The following is a 16,805-nucleotide window of genomic DNA, read 5'->3' as shown; positions in this document are numbered from 1 at the left end:
TTTTGTCGTATTATGCTTTTATTTGTCCTCTTTCCAAACGCACAATAGAAAGTATAGATTGTAAGTATAGGCCTGTCACTCAAGTTACATGGCTTCACTACATGATTTTCAACACGCTAATTATATACAATTATAACTGTAAGATATCATGCATATAAAATAATAATAATAATAATAAATAAAATAAGTGCCTTCAAAGTGTCAAAAGTGTAGTTAATGACCGTGCAGTACTTTTTTCTTTTTTTTTTATAGGGGTAGCTCTTTTCTTTGATTGTATTTTCGTGATGGGTTCAACTTTTAATCTTCAAGGAATATCTGACCTAGATATGGGCTTTAAAACTGTCATCATTTTTGGAAGCTCAGCAGATGGCGCTATTAATATTTAGATGATGGGAGGTTAATAGTTGCTGAAAGCTAAATATTATACAGGAAAGAGTGGGCTCCGAATAAAAGGATTCTGCCTCTTGATGCTTCATCAGTATTTTAAATTATACTATTTAAACTCCACGTACACAGACTACAGATGATTTCGCAAATTAACTGAATATGATCCAAAAAAAATATCCTTTTCTCTCACAAATGAATCCAAAACGTCCCATTCTTCATGAATATAAAGTGTGAAATCAACCTTTTCCTTTTTAAAAGTAGCTTTTCTTCATATTTGGTTTAAAGAAAATGTAGTCACCGGCTTAAGTCACTTAAAATTCCACATGAGCAAGGCGTGTGTCCTTGCGATGACCCTCTTTTCATTCCAATGGATTTTATGCCACGTGGAAAACTACAATGGATCGTGTGACCGCATGCCGAGGGAAAGAGCAGCGGACCCCTCAAAGCATATTTCCAATAATAATTTCACGTGATCTTTTAGAAGTGAAACAAATGTTACGACACGTTCAGACTGTGTCCGAGGGATTCATTAATTCAACCAACTAAGCAGCAAATTGTGCACTCATAACGAAAAGCTCTCTCCACGCTCGCTATTCCTCAGGCAGCTTCTTTTTTCTTTTTTTTTTTAAACAACGCTGACAGTTGACCTCATCACAAATAACAAGCACTTTTGGGAATATGACCTTTACACTAGCACACTGATGTTTTAAGAAGGAAAGTGATGAAACAAGTGGCAACGTCTTCCTTTCTAAGTGTCTTGAACTATTGCTTTTATTTACGGATAATTACAATGTTCTGTTGCAAACATCTATTTGTTCACCAGCTATTGTTTTTCAAGCTGTTTTAACAAGAAAAACCTCCTTGTTTTTCTAGCATATTATTGTTTTAACTTAACAATGATGCAAGATGGACTTTACAGTAGAGTAGTATGGGGGTATTTGGATGTTTTCAATTGTCTTTTTGGGCGAAGATGAAGACAATATCGCTACATTAGCTTAGATACATACATTTTTGCCTATAACTCTAAAAAGGAACAGATCACTCTGAAAATAATCCCAGCCGTTAGTCAACATGAGGGTGAGGAAAAAATGAGAGTGAACTATCCCTTTAAGCTTTAGCATTGGCAATAGCTGACGATGAGTCATAGATTCCAGAGCAAGAGCCCCATCCAGTGGTTGTCAAGAGTAGGGGATATTACATGAAGCTTCACCTTAGCAAGTAGTCGAATAGCATTTTTCGAAAATCTGGTACCTAGATTATCAAATCACTGATTGGTACTTGAAAAGTTTACATAATGTACTTATTGTTGTTATTACTACAGTTTTATATGCGATTACAGTATTTTCTTCCAGTCTTTCTCTTTGTTTATATAATGTGGTCATTGAGTTAAACCCTTGTACTGTCCAAGAAGGTGTTTGCAAGTTATGAAGGAAGTTCATGTCAAGATTTTTTTTTTTTCTATTATTTCTAATATTTCTACAAACAAACAAATGAAAAAACATAGCTCCATTTAGTAAGATATCAAGAAACAACTTTTAAAAAAAATGTTCTTTAGGTTTGCAAGTTCCTTCAGAACATGTTTTATGGCAACATCATTTCCACATGAGCTGCTTTGATACCTCAGCTGTGTTGATAAATGTATTGATGTGCATTTCTTTCTCCTTCGGTGATTCAAAATCACAGTAAATGAACTGAAGCACAAGCCAATTTTCTCCTTTCGACGCAGAAAGATTGTATGCTGGGTGTAAAACCTTGTATACTGTGTCACATATACTGTACATTTATTTTCCATCCTGAGCACAGAACAAAACATTTATTCTTATTTTTGATGGGTCAACATTTTACGTAACATTGATTATATATATTTTAATAATGAATAATATTGCCTGTATCAAAAGCCTTAAAAGTATATTATTTTTAATTTATTTCCTAGTCAAATGGTTTCTAAAAAAAACTCCTATTTGATGAATTTGATCAATATTAATATGCCTTTATTTCAGTGTGTTTTAAAATCCACTCATTTTCTAGCACAATGAAAGCCACCGCCGGCCCCCGGGGCCAAAATGGTTAATAATTGATGATGTCCAAGACAATATCATCTCTTGTGAGGATGTGAAATTACCTTTGGAGGGCAGGTCTTTTATGTAAATGTAAAATATCCAATTACATCACTGAATCCTCATCAGTGGCGCAGACAGGTCATTGTAAAAGTTAATATTTTGCCTCATTATTTATTCATAGAATAAATTCAAGAAATTTAGATGGCATGAATGATGAGTGGAAAATTAAGACGCCGGGATGTAAAGACCTTAGCTCGGGGAAGAGAAATATTTTAGCTTTTGAAAAAATTGTCTAGCTGCTTTTGTTTATCAAGCTTTATTCAAGACCTTTAAATTATTCATCCATCTACATTCAGCCCCTTTTTTACCTGAGCCATAAGTGACATGGTTTACCTCTGGTGGCGTTTACACACATATGGAATACAAATACACTAAAGGCTGACCCAGTGGGACAAGTAGGATTGATGTTAGAGCGCACCCCGGATCTATGTTTAGAATCCTAATTAATATATGCCGCCGCTGTCACGGCAGATTTTCAGACTCAGCCGGCTCAAAAAGAAGATCCAAGAAACACGAGACACACACACACACACACACACACACACACACACACTTGTACATCTGCTAGCACCAGCAAGGTCAGGTACATAAAAAATTCTATAGGCTTCTACTTCTGTGAAAGTGCTGTGTCAGGTCATTTCATGTGCTACCTCTGCAGTCAGTGGCACAAAACATCTCATGGCAGTAAAGCGAACGCCTTGTGCTTTTTTTCCTTCAAAATCCCTATTTTTATGAGTTAGTACGTGATGTGATTCCATAAGACGGAACAAGAACTCCGGAAAAAAAAAGCACTTCGTTTGAGCTTCATAACTAAATATGACTATATAAAACATTTAAAAGTGTTTTTTTTTTTTTGCATTTTGATGAAGCTTCATGAAACATTTTGGAGGTGGTCAACATTGAATTAAGTCAGATTATCTCCTGGATGGAACCAGACATTTGCAGAAGAAACATAATATCCATAGCAGGAAGTCAAACATGAAAATTAGGACATGGATCTAGAAGGTAGTCATTGGAGCCCCCTCCCAAAAAACTGAAAAACATCTAATTTCAAAAACATTCTTACCCCTTTTTTTGTACTCCATCTAAACACTGTTGCTCACCTGTATCCATGCAACTCAAACCTGAAGCAGTAGTTGTGGCCAATACAGACTCGTGTGCTTCTCTCGCAGAGTAAGCCATCAATATACACAATTAAACCTTGAATAGCTCTTCTTCAGGTGCTAATGTGATTTTATCCCCTTGTTCTTTAAAGAATTTGACCAATTATAGCAATGTTTTCCTTTTTTATTAGTCCCCTTATCAAGGTCTCAGGGGGCTGTAATATCCCAACTGCTCGAGGTTTTATATTTTATTACTGGGGGGGTGCCTGGAGAAAACTAATGGTACCAAAGGGAAAACATTAAAAAATCCACAATAAATGGCTGCAGGTTGCCTCAAGCAGCATGTCAGGTGTTAACAACAAAAACGAATACCAGCCGCTAGACCACATACTAAAATGCTCATTTTATGGCGAAAAGTCATTAAAAATGTAGAGGTCTAGTAAAATAATTCCTACATGGAGGATATCAGACAGCCTCCCCCTTGTATTAAGTAGTAATCGAATACCGATCCCTCTCTGTTACACTGTGTGAGTTGTATTTTTTTTTATACCTCATACAAACAATTCAACTCACATTTTGGCCTGAAAGAGTCTTAATGGTATGGTATGCTAAATGATAGTATAGGTTGGTAATGTAAGGTATGGGGTGGTGTAGGTTGGTATGGGATGATATAGTATGGAGATGGTATGGGACCATATGGTATAGTATGTGATGGTATGGGTTGATATAGGACAATATAGTATGGGATCATAGGGGATTTAATGGTATGGGATCACATAGGATTATATGGTATGGGATCATATAGGATGGGATGGGATGGAAGCATATGGTATGGTATGGAATCATATGGGATAATATGGAATCATATGCGATGGGATGGATTCATATGGGATAATATAAGATGGTATGGTATGAAATCATATCGGATGGGTCCATATTATATGTAATTGGATGGTATGGTATAGAATTATATGGGATGGGATGGATTTATATGGGATGGGATTTTATGGATGGGATCATATGGTACTGTTTGGGATGATATGGGACGGTATGGTAAGGGATGGGATGATATGCTATATCATCTCTGAAACAACAGTTCTATAAACAGTGGACCAGTTTAAAATCAAATCCCGGTAAAACCTCCAGCAGGTCTTTATTTAACTAAACCATTTGGTGTTTTTTGCAGACCAGATTGACAGGGATGAAAAAAAAAAGATTTAGTTGTCTTAAATGAATATTTGAGGTTCATCCAAAGATTTATTCACGAAAAACGCATTTATGTCTGTTTCTAGGTTTATTTTTTACATAATAATCTGTCATTCTATTTTTCTAACTTCACATCACAGGATTACTTTTGATGCCAATGCGATTGTTTTACATTTAAGTCCGATTTCAAGGCTTGGATCACAACAAAGTTAGATTTTGTTTTGTTCTTCCCAAGGTGCATATTTGAATCCTCCCAGTCATTCTCAGCTCTGAAGGCAGCAGCTGCCCTCGACTGCAAAATGGGTCAGGATTGCTGAGAGCTGTTGGCATCGCCGATGAGCATTTTTGACTCGCGACTTGTCAGGGGTCATTTTTTTGGATCTGGTATTTCTGTTCAATTTATTATTTGGCCTCAAATATCTGACACACTGTTGACTGAAAAAAAAAATAGTCCAAGGTTCAGACTTGTCTCTGTCTTTGCTGATGTACATCAAGGCAGATTCCAGTAGTTTCTAATAAAGTTTTTCTTTCATTGTCACTTATCTTCTTTCAAATGTCTTTTTCCACCTATTCCACCCTTACTACGTTCTCTTCTTCGACTTCCTATGTGTATCGATTGACCCCAAATACAATCTTGAAAAGATAATGCGTATAATGGATAAAATAATGGATCTTTTCAAACTTTAGTTTCTGTTAAGTTCTTGTATTTCCATAACCCGTTTCACCTCCGTGCTGAAATGATTGAACCATTTTTTCTTTACAGTATTATAGATTTATTTTCTTTGTTTGATCTCTATCCAAACCGCTTTTATTGTAGCTTTCCTTAGATGTAGAAAACAACAAAAAGTTTCATACACAAAAAGAAAACCCGATATAAAATAAATTACCCCAACCTTTCTCTCAAGAAATAAAGACTTTATATTTCACAGACATCTTGAACAGCAGGGGGCTCAAGCTAAAAGGCGAGTTTGCACCGTGCGGGGTCAAATCTTTTCTGATCGTGTTCTGATCTTTGCCGTCTTTTAATCTCAAAATCAACTCTTTCTCAAAGGAGAAGACGCACAAATCCCTGACCTCTGCGAACTCGCTTTCTTTCCACAATTCAATGGCAAAACTTCAGTGCGTATTGTTGCTTTATTAGAAGCAAAGGGACTTATGGGAAAAGAGAGCCTGGGGTCTCTTCTCATCAAGAAATGTTTTCAGTGTGAGCTTTTAATCACAGAAAGAAATGGCTGTTACAAATCTTTCCCAATTTGATAGCTCATTAAAATTAAAGCGAGGACTGGTTTGGCACCATATCTTTTTAGTGAAGACGGGGAGAGAGGAGGACGAGTGATATGAAGGTGAGAACGGGTAATTGATGCCGTACTTGATGAAATCTTTGGGCTTTGCCCTTTTTATTTCCCGATCGTTGAGATATTTCGGCTTCTAAGAAAACCAGTTATATTATACGTTAAATAATGAATAATTTAAAACAGACTCAAAATGTTTCCTCACTGCAGGCATGAATCGAAATAAGATAATCTTGCTTTTTTCTTTTAGCCCTTCTTTTGAAGACGACAAAAATACTACATAATGTACTCAATATGTACTTAAGTGACATTTGAATTTCGGGTGAACCGTTCATTTCTCTACTGGCCGCCATGTCGACTAAGGGTTGGGAAAGAGTGATCCAAGTCTTTTTCTTTAATTACAGGCAAAAATGTCTATATGACGGTCGCAAACAGGAATTCATTTTAATTGATCTTTCTCATCCATGAAGACACTAAACAACATCCAAATACCTCCATACTGCTCGTCTGTAACGTCCCTTTTGTATTGAAGCCTCTACAAGAGAAATTGTTCCTGAATAATATAAAAAAAAGTCTTCATTTTGAGCTTCTTTGAAGCAAATACGGAGTGAAATTTGAATTTGGGTTGAAAAAACACTTTGAGACTTCAAGATATTTTGTTTGTTCATGTTGAAAATGTCCTTAATCTGACTTTATAAATTAAAAGTATATGTTAAGTCACGTTAAGAAAAGAATCAATGTATAAATGGTATAAGTGTAACTACGAGTATTGTCATTGGTTTTCAGTGGCATCACTTTTGGAAACAGTGTCTTTGTAATAGCCATAAGACAAAGGCGTTAAATGTTGCTATGAAAAACTATGTTTAAAAGATGCATTGATACTTCATGGGTTTTTATAGACATTGTGAATATTACATGAATAACAGATGAATACGATCCTTTTTTTGTGAAGAGTATATATCGTTGCTGAGCCATGTTCGTTGTCTGAAGAAATATGCAATATATGATTGTACAAATAATCCTTTTTTTTCATGTATTGAATATTCTGTAGTATACGTTTAATCAACTTTCATTAAATATTGTTTTTTTCACGGGGGTCTTGTGTCCCCTAGACTTGATAGAGTTGCCCTCCCCCCTAAACCCTTCACTGAGAGGTCAGTAGTCTAAACACAAATGTATCTTCATTTTACTGAGTGGTCTTTGAGACATTGAGATCAGATATAGACCAACCATAATATATCTATAGAATAAACATCATGTTATTTACAACACTTCAAATAGCAGGTTTGAATACATTTAGGCACATTTAACCATTTTTATGAAACCGACATTGATTTTTTAAAAGTAGAAGTTTCTCATCTGTTCGTCTGTTACATCACTCAACATGAGGCTTTAATAGTGACTTTTATACTTTTATTTTCACCTTCTTTATAGCAAATACAGGGTTAAATTTGAAATTTTGGTTGAACCATCACTTTAATTTGAGATGTAATACATAATTAAGTTTAAGATATTTAGTTTCTTCTTATGATGTTATAAATTATTATTATACTTTTTTTTTTAATCTTTTCTATATTGGAATATCGAAAAATTGAATTCAATATTTGCATTTTAAAGTTGTTTGTTTTTTCAACAATTTAACTAAAAACTTTTTTACACATAGTGTTTGACATTCTAATTCCAATGATTTAAAACTAAATGTTCTTAATTCAACATTTGAAAATGTATATGCTTTTAAATTCAATATATAAATATGTGTATTATTGTGCTTCCAGGCAATACCAATAGAGTACAGAGCTACTTGATATATATATATATATATATATATATAAATATTGCTGCTAATCTATGTGGGGAAAATAACTGTGGTAAAAATAATAACAACTGAAATATCCACCATTGTCTGAAGGAACATGCTATAATAAATTGTGCAAATAATCCTTTATTATGTTTTTAATATACTGTAGTAGTAATTCAATCAATTACGGTTTGAATTTCATTTATATTTTCAAGGGAGGTCAGTACTCTAAAGGCCAAATAACAAGACATTATGTCGAGTGGTTTGGGAGTCTAAAGTCAGACATAGACCAACTATTTTATATTCATAGATTTAAACATCATGTTATTTACAACACTTCAAATAGCAGTTTTCGGATCCTTTTAAATACGTTTTGGCACGTCTAACCATTTCCGAGAGCTCGTGAAACCGACCTTGATGTTCTCGGAGAAGTTTCTTTCTTCATCTGCTCGCTCCCATCTTCGGCGGAAGTAAATAATTAACGCCGTGGCGAGAGTCTGCGGCGAGAGATATCTGCGCCGCGGTATCCGCAACACCAGCTAGAAGCCAAGGAGCCAATTTGTTTGGATCTGAGGAAATTCAATTGGAGTGCAATCTGGAGCGAAGGCCTTTTGCCACTTAGCATGTGTTTAATTGAATAGGTTATATCGTTTATCTTCATCGGGCCAATATCAGCCTCTCAGGGCACGAATTAAGGTGAGTGGGTTTGTGAATATAAATCACACCTCAATCTCTCGCCATCATTAGTTCTACATGCTGTTATTGTGGTTTCTGTTGAGAAGTGCCCTAATGACACTTAAGTTGCCAGTTATCGATCGCCCGCCTCGCCGTGTCAACAGAGGAACAAATTCACTGGAGTCGCTTCTGTCCCAACTTCTATGTACAAGACAAACTTTTTCAATCATTCGCCCCGAAAATAACTTTTTTTTTTCTTCAGTAAATCGCGGCACCATTCATGTCGTGTCCGCTCACAAAACTAAAAGATGTATTTGTGAATTTAAATGTGATGCCAGAACGGAATCAGCTGGAAATCTTGAGTCTTTGTTTTAAAGCTTTTTTTGATATTCAGCGTTGCTTATTTCATGTGCCTTTTTTTTGCTTCAGATGCAAATTCCGCTCATTGTGAACGTTCAGACGGTCGCAGCCCCGCTGAGAGCCTGGACAAATAAAGGGGGATTCAGAGACACAGTTTCAATATTCATTTTGTGGACTGAAGTCGTGTGTGCCACAGATCTCCACTTTTAAAAGCAGCTGTTTGCCACACAATTAAACAAAAATAAATCGGAAAAATAACTTAGTTTTATGGTTTTCATAAGCATTCTTTTTAATCCATTGTTAGGCTAAAAAAAATATTACCATAGTGTGAATGATTTAAGACATGTGACCGCGTTAATTTAATAGTAAACAACAATAACATTTAGATTACAGGGAGAGTGATTGTAAAACATGATATGTAAATAGTTTTGTAAGTAAAATATATTGTATTTGTTTTGGAGACTGAATTAAATCTAGTGTGCATATGTCATGTGGATACCAGTTTTATCACCAAATAATTATTCAGTCAATCATTTATAATCATTAGAATTTAGACTTTCTTTTATTGTCATTGCACAGAAAACACAGCGGGGAAACTGGCAACGAAATTTTGTTGCTTGGCAACCGTTAAAAACACAGCAGAATTAATGTTTATATAAAAAAAAAAAAAATTAATCTATATAAAAGTATAAATATAAATAAGTTAAAAATAGTGCAATGTGTTATAAATAGAATAAATAAATAACGTATTAAATATTGCATATAATAATTCATGTATTTAAAAGTAGAAATATAAATAAGTTAAAAATAGGGCAATATGTTATAAATAGAATAAAAACATAATATTTTAATTATTGCACAGCTCAAGTCATATTTAATTCAGCAGTCTGATCTTGAACGTGTAGTCGATAAAAGCAATATTAGATTTTCTTAGTCTTTTTATACTTCAAAAAAAACACCAGAAAAAAACCATCCTTTAGCAAAACATTCCTCATATTGCAAATAGTAAAAGAACAAATATTTTTGCATTAAAATAGAAATAAGTTAAATTGGTAATTTAGCGGTTTATTATTTTTTTTGTTTTATAAAATACACTAAATAATGCAGGACTTTAAAACCACTTATTTTCTAAACCATCAATCATTATACAAGTGTAGCCATTTAAGTGCTCTTTTTACTTCTATTTTTTTCTTTTGCATCTTCACATGTCAGAGTTAAACACCATTAAGTGCTCAGTCATCATCCTGCCTACGTTCATGAGGAGCAACAACACAACGGATGTGAGCTTCGACAACTACATGAGAATTCCAACATGATTTTAAGGACATTATCGCACCATAGAATTATTTTTGCACAGTTTTCACTCCCTTGAGGGAAATGTAGCTTTTTCCCCGAAGGTCAGGCAGTTCAGCTGTTGTTCCCTCAATATCATCCACGATCCGGATCGGCTTTTGTGAGCTTCTGTCATACGCCATAGCGTGAACATGTGTTTTTTTTTTCAGATAAAAACAGATTCCTCAAACTCTCAGGGGAGGAAACCTTCTAGAACTACAGCTGCAGCCAACATAGAAAAAAAACAATGGTGATACAAAACCGCATCAAACAAAAGAGATAAAATGTTATGTGGTGAAAACAAATTGATAGAATTTTAAAGATACTTTTGCTGCTTTTTTACTTTACTTTCTAAATGACAAACAATAGAAATAATATGTCTTGTAAGTGGATCCTCACCGGTAACTAGTGATGGTCTAATGAAGCTTCATGAAACAGTATCACGTTGTTCAGAGGTCAGTAGGTGGCGCCATCACTTTAAAAATTATGTTTAATTAGAACAGTTGTTCAAAACATAAGGAAAATAGTGCAGAGACACCATCTAGTGGACTCTAAAATAATGACACTGCTTGATGAAGCTTCTTTAGACCATCACTACCAGTAATAACAACGATCTTGAACTATCAATACAATCGTGATGGTTACTTCATGGTTCATCTCTCACACACGTCTTATTTGCTACGGTGACAGGGCCAGCGAGGGGCCTTCACGGGTGATGGTGTTTGCTGATGATGAAGTGATTTATGAAGAAGAATAAAGATCAGTTGGAACTTGATTGAAACGTAAACTAGAAGGGGGGGGGGGGGGGGGGGCAGAAGAAAGACTTGTAGTACAATATGGGTAGGCGGTGTATCTGTGTCACAAGATTGAAGATACGATCTAAAAGGTAAGCTTTAATGGCCCTTAAATGTCATTTTTGGATGTAAAAGAATGTTTGGCTACTGGGTACTCTTCGGTCAATTATTTTTACTAAGCATTAATCCCTTACTTTCTTATGTTTAATAGTTTAGTATCTTTTTCAAATAGATCTTAAATGTCTAGAGTTGATGTAATAGAGGCGACATCACCCGTTGTGTTGTTGCTCCTCATGAACGTAGGCAGGATGATGACTGAGCACTTAATGGTATTTAACTCTGACATATAAAGATCCAAAAGAAAAAAATAGAAGTAAATAAAGTACTTAAATGGCTACAAATGTATAAAGCTTGATAGTGGCTTTAGAAAATAAGTGGCTTTGAATTCCTGCATGATTTAGTGGATTTTATAAAAAAAACAAAAAAAAAAACAATTGATGAGCAGTTTAATCATAAAATTCCTTTCCTCAGACATTTGTTTTTTGATGCAAAATATTTTTACTATTAGCAAAATGAGGTATGTATGACTAAAGTATTTTTTTTTCCTGGTTAAGTTTATCGACTACACATTCAAGATTACAAATGAATGATCGAATAATTATTTAACTGGAAAACTGAAATCCACATGACCAACGCATACTAGATTCAATTTAGTTTTCAAAACATACAATATATTTTATTTAAAAATATTTTACATATCATGATTTCCAATATTTATTTCTATATTCTTAATGTTATTGTTGTTTACTGTTAAATGAACACTGTCAAATGTGTTTGTGTTGTTAATCTTCTGTCTATTTGCTACAATTTTCTTTACTAAGAATGAATCCCTTAATTGCTTATGTGTAACTGTTTAGTATCTTTTACAAATAGATCTGATTCTTAAATATCTACTACTAAAGCGAGAAATACCACCAAGAAGCTCATTCCAATATTTTTTTTTGCTCAACCATTACTTCAATCTCTCTTTGAGAAAACCTTTTGTAGCATTTGAATTATAAAAACATCAATTATAGTAAATGTGTATTTATCTTAAAATGATCAGCAGGTGTTATTACAATTCAAGATATCACGTAATCCATAAATGCGGAGAAAGATCGTAGAAGAAGAGTGAACTACATGAACTACTACATGAACTAGATGGTGAAAGAAACGTTGAAATGTGGGAACGTTTCCGGTTCAGTGTTTGTTGCCTCAAATTCATTATTAAACAGAGGTTGTTCTGGGATTCCAGTCGAACAGTTTATCTGATTAATCCCAAGCAGTTCCATTCCTGGAGAGCATCATCACCACCGGGTCATCTCGAGTCGTGTCACAAATATCGCTTTAAGCTACTGCTGGCATTTTCATTTTGGCAGAATGATGTGGAATGCATTTCTTCAGGAAAATGATTACATGACGTGAAAGAAAAGGCCAGCGGATTGAACAAGGCTTCCTGAAAGAGCTTTTCTCTTCTGCAATTTCCGCTTCCAGAACCGCTTTTGCAGCTTTGCACATTTGAAAGAAAGAAGCATATAATAAAACATTCACTTCTTGTCAATTGTTTGAAGTGTTTAGTTCCAGAATATGTCATTTGAGTCTTTAACAGAGATGAAAATATATTCTTGTACATCCAAGTATACTCTAGTTTCCACTGTGCTGCAGAAAACTCTGCTGTCCGCATGCCAACAACCCTCCAGATATTTCAGTGTCATGCCCAACTCAGTTTCGTTGAAGAACCTTTAGGCAAAGTATTGCAATACCCCGGAAATAATTATTTTATCCAATAGGGGAGCCAATGTTCCGAGTAAAAAAACCCTGTAGTGGTCAAATGATTAATGTGTCCATACAGAGGAAGATATTGCTCCTGTGAACATGTCCAGACTCTGACAAGAAAGGGACCTATGATCGACCCTTGAGGGACACCAAATGTCAATTTATCCGTTATACTTGAACAAATGTTTTTTGTTATGTTATTTACAGATATGTTTTCTTCCCCAGTGTGTTGTGAGACCTGAATGTAAACCATAATTCAATCGAAAAATAGCAGTATAGCACATTTTATTGACAGGCTAACATTTAGATAAAAACTAAGATTGAAAAATATAAAGGTCGTGTTTCACTCATTTTCACTTGTTTAGCTGTTTATTTTTCAAGTAAACTTGACTGAAACAGTTGTCTAGTCATGTCAAGAGTCACACACTACTGTTACTTCAGAGAAAGTTCCATCTGTTTATAACAAAACACCAACCATCTTGCAACAGGAGGGTAATTCATTGGAGCACATTAGAATACGAAAGGGCTACTAGGACCTGTTTGAAAGAATCTTCCTAAAAAATAAAAATACACAGATTATTTAAAAGTAGTAATACTAATAATAGTAAGTAGTTCATTACATCTTAGCAGTTATAATAATTAAAAAGTAAGTGATCATACCTGCTATATTTGAAGTAAAAATAGTCCATTCTTATATATTTTTTAATAAATTATTATAAACTTTTTTTTAAACCATTGAATATGTCTCGCCGGCACCATCAGTAGTCTTATTGGGCAGGTATTGGTTACCCGAGCTCTATCAAGGGCTCCCTTTAAGGGACAGTCCTTAAATCAAGGCATTAAAAAAATAAATACATTTGTATACGACAGAATTTGAGAATAATAAGACAAACTAAGATCTGATAAGTCCCCCCTGTACCCTCAATGTTCTTTATTCCAGTGCTTGATTGATCTGTTTGTGATGCTGTTAAAAGATGACACGTGTTAACAAGCGCACCTTGAAAGTCCTTAAAATAAAAAATCTCTGATCCTTCTCTTTATCCGATTGTTATTTCTTTCTTTTTTGAAGTGTGCTGACCACTGCAAATATGAGCACTAAATGTAAGAACTGCACCTACAACATCACCGTGTTTGGTGTTGACAGAAATCAAGGTATATAGTCAGATTAAAAAGGAAAACATCTGTGATCACAGTTGAGCACGAACCGCACATCGACACTTGCCATCTTTCCAGTAGGTGAAGTTTGACGTTAAATAAAACATCACCTACTTTGTGTAAAGACACGGGTGTTGCGACTCATTAACTACAAGCCCTTTTCTTGGACGTTCACATTGGACCTGCATGCAGAAAATATTTAACAATCTGCTTCTGTGACGGAAAAGATGACATCAGTGAGATTTTATAACAGTTTTTTCGGTTATAAAAATGTCTTAAAGTAGATGTACAGTAAATATCATAGGTTTGGTTTTCAACTATATGTTTGCACAATTTAGATTATAAACATCTACATTTAGAAACATGCAGAATGTTGCAAGCTGGAATATTTTACTTAAAATATCTGTAGCTGCCAATGGTATCACAAAATATAAGATATAATTCACTTTAAATCACCGTTTAATAGAATAATAATGATATTAACAGAGTGATAAAAGATTCTATCTTACTACAAAACAATTGAATCATATCAAATGGTGTTGAAAATTGACTGCTCCAGAGCTTGGCTCCTTCAAGGGTTTGAGTGATGTCACTTAAAGAAACATTGTCTTCGTAATAGCCAGATGTGCTGCGAGAATCATTGTGAAACTGGAAGATTGTGATATCAAATTATAACATTTATATGTAATAAAAACGTGTTTTACTTTCATGAAACGGTATTGAATAATAGTCTTTTTTTAAAAGTAATTTTTAGTTAACATTTTCGATCCATGTGTCAATTTATGGAAATATAGAATAGGATTTATATTTACAATCATACATACTTCAACACAAATGGTTAATTATTTACATATATATACAGTATATATTTGTATTTTCAAGAGCTCGAGATTCATCAGACCTGAACACACACTTGCCTTGTGTTGTGAAAAATAAAAGCCAAGATACTAATACATGTGTGACTGGAATGTACTTGAGGAAGTGCGGTAGGGAACACGGCATCCGGGATCATCTTAATAAAAAATAAAAAATAAAAAGAAAGGAAGAAGAAGCTGGCTCTCTAATTTCATAGGGCTTGATAGCAACTATCATCCACAGTCATCTCTCTCTTCAGCCACATCATGACACCGGGTGTAAAAGAGCATGAGCTCCCCTCACAGTGAGTCAGTGGAACAGCAATTAAAAAAAACTTCAGGGACCACAGCAACTTTCACACACTACACCACGCACGTATTCCAGCTGACTTTCCCAAGATCATTTACCATTAAAAAAATATATGTATAACCTGGATCACCCCAGATGAGTGTATGTCTAAAACAAGGGCAGATTTTTTGCGTTAATAGACGACATTGACCAGAGAGTCCGAGCTGGATACAAAAGATTGACGCATGAGAATCTTAAATATTCACCGTCATTTTTATTTACCTTGTTTTAAGGGCTGAATTGCCACGGAAAAAATGATGCGCAGTGGAAGTGTTTTTGCGCGCACCTTCAAGGAGGGCAATGTGGGGGAATAACGGCGCAAAAACATGCTGACCACGCAATCATTGTGCCAAAAATTCTCCAGCGCACCGCACGCAAAAAGGCGGGTCAATATTTTGGAGTGAAATGATGTTATGGTAAATTAAGAAAAAAAATGGGGGGAAACACACCTTAAAAGCGATGCTCTCCTCTGGGCTGTATGGGAGCTGGAAGATGGCTCAGATGGTCAGCCAACAACTTGTGCTGGAGCATATGTATCCAGTGCTCATGCTGGTGTCTCGCTCGGTGCTGTTGGATTGCGGATGATCTGGCAATCCTGGTCATGCTCGAGGGAGACAGATCCTCGGTTCCGGAGCAGGCATCGATGGAGAGAAGTCGAGAAGTCCGTTCTAAAAAAGGAGGAGAGACTCGCAAGAAGTGTTTTTTTTTTTTTTTTTGGGAATCAGGATTCTGTAGGAGCCGGTCTGTGGAATGAGGAAAGGGAGGCAGAGATGCTGTGACTGAGGGCGAGAAAGGGGGAGGTACAGAGAATACAGTCGCGCATTGTGGAGGACGGCCATGGCCGACGGTGAGGGAGGGAGGGAGGGAGGAGGAGGAGGAGGAGGAGGAGGAGGTGGAGGAGGAGGAGGAGGAGGAGAGGGTCTGGACCGAAGAGGTAACCGAGGGTGGATGAGGATAACAGGGAGAGTCGTGACTTTTTGATTTAGTGGACAGTGGATCGAGGAGGGTTTCTTCTTTTTTTTTTCAAAGAGATCTATTTAGTCACACTTGCCATCATTAGATTTCCAAAAATAATCTGACTTTTATACGATAAAGCATTACAATTATAAGATGTTTTAAAAGCTCCACACTTTTAATGTAATCCCTGTCTGGTATTTGGCTGCAATTGTCCCCATAACAAAATAATTTATCCTCCGGGGATCAATAGAGTATCTATAGATCTGTGACAGACTTAAAAGTGCTAAATTGATAGATAGAACTTTATTTTAAAGATAACAATAACCATCTATCTATCAATAAATGTATATATATATATACATGTATATAAATACATTTATTGATGGATAGATAATTGTTATCTTTAAAATCCAATTCAATTATTTTAACGTTAACATGAACAAATGTGAAGATATGTTTTCTAAAAACGAGTTATATACAGATTAATGCAAAAACGTTTTTCATTTATTTTAATTTACTTTGCAAGGTGGCACAAATACTCAATTCTAGCATTACAGTAGGGTAACAGTATATTTTGCTTAATAATTTGAAAACCCATCTCTCCTGAC

The 16,805-nt window shown here is 35.1% G+C and overlaps 1 protein-coding gene across 1 annotated transcript in view; it reads right to left on the bottom strand.

Annotated features, from left to right (window-relative positions):
* Window positions 1-16,500, bottom strand: part of brinp1 (BMP/retinoic acid inducible neural specific 1) — a 156,323-nt gene extending 139,823 nt beyond the window's left edge. The window contains exon 1 of the mRNA XM_087790737.1: window positions 15,690-16,500. The gene's annotated coding sequence lies outside the window, so the exon portion shown is untranslated. The remainder of the gene's footprint in view (window positions 1-15,689) is intronic.
* Window positions 16,501-16,805: the final 305 nt, after the last annotated feature.

Source organism: Callionymus lyra, chromosome 5, assembly GCF_982586985.1.
Source record: "Callionymus lyra chromosome 5, fCalLyr1.hap1.1, whole genome shotgun sequence".
Classification (NCBI taxonomy): Eukaryota; Metazoa; Chordata; class Actinopteri; order Syngnathiformes; family Callionymidae; genus Callionymus; species Callionymus lyra.
This window is presented reverse-complemented; position numbering and strand designations above follow the sequence as displayed.